This window comes from Octopus sinensis, unplaced genomic scaffold (genome assembly GCF_006345805.1).
Source record: "Octopus sinensis unplaced genomic scaffold, ASM634580v1 Contig16032, whole genome shotgun sequence".
NCBI lineage: Eukaryota > Metazoa > Mollusca > Cephalopoda > Octopoda > Octopodidae > Octopus > Octopus sinensis.
Genome location: NW_021834091.1, coordinates 15,001 through 20,000, shown reverse-complemented (window position 1 = coordinate 20,000; position 5,000 = coordinate 15,001). Strand labels below are relative to the sequence as shown.

General features: G+C 38.3%; 1 long non-coding RNA gene across 1 annotated transcript in view; it reads left to right on the top strand.

The window, feature by feature from the left end:
* The first annotated feature begins 1,861 nt into the window (after nt 1–1,861).
* LOC118761649 overlaps nt 1,862–5,000 on the top strand; it is an 11,981-nt gene continuing 8,842 nt past the window's right edge. Inside the window, exon 1 of the long non-coding RNA XR_004997538.1 lies at nt 1,862–1,872. This is a non-coding gene — a long non-coding RNA (uncharacterized LOC118761649). The remainder of the gene's footprint in view (nt 1,873–5,000) is intronic.

Genomic DNA, 5,000 nt, shown 5'->3' with positions numbered 1-5,000 from the left:
CGTCGTCGTCGTACCCACCGCTGTCGCCATCGTTGTTGTTGTTATCGTTGCAGTTGTTGTTGCTGTTGCCCTCGTTCTCGTTGTCGCTAACTTTGTTGCTGCTGTTGCTGCTGCTGTTGTTGTTGTTGTTGTTGTTATCGAAGTCGTTCTTGTCACCCTCGCCATCATCGCCCTCGCCATCGTCGCCCTCGCCATCGTCGTCGCCATCGCCATCGCCTTCGCCATCGTCGTCGTTGTTGTTTTATAACTCAACTATTTTCAAAGAAAGTCTGTTGTTTCCCAAAGCAAACTTCTCAACTGACGTAGAATGGCGACGTCTGGTCTCTAACATTGCAATCTGTTGCCGGAGTTTTGTGACCAATTTATTTGCGTTCCTTTTCTCTTTCCACCCCGCCTCTGTTTTTCTCTCCCTCTCTTTCCCTAGTTGCTAGGTGATAAGACCAACGAGATCGCGACCTTGTTTACCCTGACACTGATAACTAAATCCGCCACAAAATGTTGTATAAGCGTTGTTTTGTGTGTATGAGGAAATGAGAGAATGATGACAGCCTGTTGTGTAACGAACGACAGCAGGTGCTTCCTGTATCTCACACGTCACTTCCCCCACTATGTTCCCTTATTGTGCCTAAATTTATCATGGGATACGCACCTAGTTGGCTATCGAGGGTAAATGTAGTGATTTCATTCATATATATATATATATATATATATATATATATATATGCATATATACATACGTATATGTACATCGCAGTACATCCTCGTTACACGAGAAAAGCCATTGCCAAGAAGACTTACTAAAATGATTCATGATTGTTGCCCTTATATGACTTTTAAGCCCGGCCAAACTTTTGCGCATGTTCTGTTGTGAATTTTGATACCCACGTCATTGTTTATCATGGGTCGATTTGTATGAGAATTTTGATGGCTCACCAGACTCCAAACATCTCCGCCTACAAACCACACACATAAAAAGCAACACTCTCTCACTTCCCACAGGTTTCCCCCCTTCTAAGCCCCCTCCTAATTCTCTCGTACTTCACTCTCACCCTCTCAAACCTTGAACAACCATCATGCACTATCTTCCTCCATCCATCACGGTCTTGTGCCTCCCTCTCCCAATTACCAGCTGCAATTCCTGTCTGTATTAGAAACATTTTAAGGCAATCTTTAAACCTTAGTTTAGGCTTATGCGCTGCTCTCCTGCCATCTTCCAGCTCACCATACAATAGCTGCTTGGGCAGTCGCTCATCACTCATCCTTACCAAATGTCTCCCGCCACCTCAAACATCTTTGCAAAATCATTGACTCTGTACTTCTACAGCCACTCCTCTCAAGCACCTCCACATTACTAATGGCCATTTTCCAGTTTATCCCCCAAATTTTTCTCAGACAGTATTGATGAAATCTTTCCAGTTGCCCTACCTGCCTACGGTAAGTAACCCATGCCTCACTTCCATATAGCAAAGATGAGAGGACGCATGTGTTATATACCTTAACTTTAATTTGTGAAGATATATTATGTTCTTTCAACAGACGCCTATCAAGCCTACCAAAAGCACTACTAGCCCTGCTGATTCTGCATGAAATTTCATCAAGACCAGCAGTGCTCAAGGTACTTCCTAAATAAATAAATCTAGGTAACGTCTCCAACCTTTGACCATTCACAGTTATAAAAGGTTCCATACACATCTTGGAGGGAGTGGGCTGGTTCATTATAACAGTTTTTGTTTTGGATTGATTGTTAGACCCAATGCTGCACATGCTGCAGAAATCGCATTCACCATGTGCTGCATATCTTTCTGAGAATGTGCCAACAGGTCACAATCATTTGCATACAGAAACTCAATGAAGTGAGAATGCAGAACTTTCGTTTTGGCACAGAGTCTTTTGAGAGTGAACAGTTTTCGCGTTGTCCTATATCTTATATAGATCCCTTCAGGGCAATCATTAAAAGCTATTTGAAAAGCTATTGCGAAATATATAGCAAACAGTGTAGGAGCAGGAATATCACCTTGCTTTACATCATTTTCTACAGAAATTGAATCTGATAAGGTACCTCCTACATTAATTCCCACTACCATCTTGTATTGAAATTGTCTAAGCATTCTCATAAATTTTTCAGGGCATCCTAGCCTTTTTAGGATCTCCCAAAGTGCAATTCTATTGATAGAATCAAACGCTTTTGTTAGATCAATGAAAACCTGGTATAAGTCCATATCCTGTTCGATTCACTTCTCTTGCAACTGTCTAGCCGAAAATATCATATCCATAGTACTCCTACTGTCCCTACACCCACATTGCGATTCTGGTAGAACCTCATCAGCAATGTGCAGAAGAAATCTATCCAGCATTATCCTACAGAAGACCTTTCCAGCAACAGCTAACAGACAGATGCCGCAATAATTATCACAGACATCCTTTCCACCTTTAGATTTATATAGTATCTCCATAGTTGCATCAGGCCAATCCGGAAGAACCTCTTCACTTTGCCAAACCCTCTGAATCACATCCGTCAACATTTCACAAAGATGATCACCACCATATTTATATATCTCTGCAACGAGTCCATACCAAGGGCCTTCCATTGTTCAATTTCCTGATTGCTGCTTTTGTTTCAGCCAGGTTTGGAACATCTGCTAAAAGATGTTTTGTTGGTCTCTCAGGTATATTATCAAGAAAAGAGTGGTCATCTTCAGTGGGTTTATTGAGCAACTCATCAAAATGCTCTTTTCATCTCCCAACAATATCTTTAGGATTTGTTAATAATTCTGTGCCATCCTTGCTCCGAAGTGGTGCAACCTTTGATGAAACTGGTCCATAAACTTTTTTCTAGAGAGAGTAAAAATGTTTGGAATTGTTAGCATTTGAAGTTTCTTGGATTTCATCACATCTATCACTCCACCAATTTTCCTGTATCATCCGTAGCTTCCTCTGCACTGTTGCTTTTACTGCCTTGGAACATGTAGCCACTATCCTGTTCGCTGACATGTCAACATTTTGCAACATGTTAAATGCCTTTCGCTTCTCCTCTTGGTGTTTCTTTTACAACAAAGCCAAGAATGTTACTACAACTCTTGTACACTCTTTCCTTGAATGACTTCCAGCTTCCATCACAGGACAAATTATTTATCTCACTCACAAACTCACTGCGTACTGACGGAATCTTAAGTTTAGATAATTTGTCATTATTTGTTCTAACCTTAGGCTTGACAACAAAATTCACCTTGGCACGCAAAAGCCTATGATCAGTCCAGCACTCGGCACCACGCATCACTCGTACAATAGCAAAGTCCCAAGTATCTCGTTTCCTGGTGAGGATGTAATCTATAAGATGCCATTTCTTAGAACCAGGGTGCATCCATGTCGCTTTATACTTATTTTTTAGTCGAAACATTGTATTTAGGACACACAAATCCATTTCTACGCACGTTTGTAACAGTAGCAAACCATTACTGTTGGAACTCTCAATCCCATGTTTCCTACATCGATCCCCAATATTTAACTGGTACTTTATTTCATCGACCAGAAAAGATGACCTCGGTGGAATCTGAACTCAGAATGTAAAGACGGACGAAATACCGCTAAGTATTTAGTCCGGCTGTGCTATCGATGGTACCAACTTACCGTCTTTACAATCCGTATAATGCAAAAAAAAAAAAAGAAAAACGAAAAAAGAAAGAAAGACAGTTTCGAGAATAAATTAATTTGAAAATTGGCAAATTGATATTCACGCAGAATGGAAATATCAGAATCGAACGAATACAAGAAATTCTAAAGTAGAGATTCATTGAATGGAACGGAAGAGTCGCTGAAGAGGCCACAGGTGTGTGACGAAAGGTTTCCAGACAATGGACATACGATAAAATAAGAACAATAATAAACGAATGAAGAACGAACATACAGTGCGTGTGTTTATTTGCCAAGAAAAATGACCGTCCCGAAATATAACAACATCTGTTTCAACACACCATTTCACATCAAGAATCTTGCGAAACAAATACATAAACATAACATTTAAAATAGAATCAATATGATTTATCAGTTGAATATATTCTTGGAAGCAGTTCTTTTATGTCAGATCTTCGTCATTAACGATCTTTATAACTGCTACGCCATCTTCCCATCTTTCATCATATCATCCATTATTTTTATATATATATATACATATATTTACACATGTGTTAGCTATTACGAAATATAAAGATATTACCATTTATGAAAATTATCATTTGCTTTCGATTTCATTTTGTTCATTTTTTATCGCCAACTATTTTATATATCTAAAACGAAAATCTATTTCTATACCTATGAATATATATATTATATATATATATATATATATATATATATGTATGTTTGGGTGTATGTTTGTGTATGTAGTAGTAGTAGTAGTAGTAGTAGTAGTAGTAGTAGTAGTAGTAGTAGTAGTAGTAGTAGAAGCAGCAGCAGCAGCAACAGCAGTACCTGTAATGCAAATTGATCAAGCCATATATAAAGCCTTTGTATAAAGATATGATATACTATATCCTGTAATCCCTCGACTACCACGGGTGTTACGTTCCAAAACCACCCGCGATAGGTGAAAATCCGCGAAGTAGAAACAGTACTGTACTGTATGTTTTCAGTTTCTATTTTTATGATTTGCATATATCTATTTCATTATAAAGGCAAAACAACACCGCGGAGGAATCGACGTTAGCTTAGGTGAACCGGGATATGGCGAGGGAACATTGTATGTATATGTGTGTGTATATATATATATATATAAATGAGGGTGAAAAATTGTATATTAATCTAATAATATCAGTTTAACACCAATAGTTTAGCGCATAAAATAAACTGAGATTCAGTAAATATTATTAATACATATATAGACTCTACTGACGATCTGCGAATTAATTGTGTAAGTAAAATTGCATAATTTATCAACAGTGAAACAATTGTATAGGGTTAATCTATATTTTTATTATTTTTCATTTGTCCTGCCCGCTTACGTT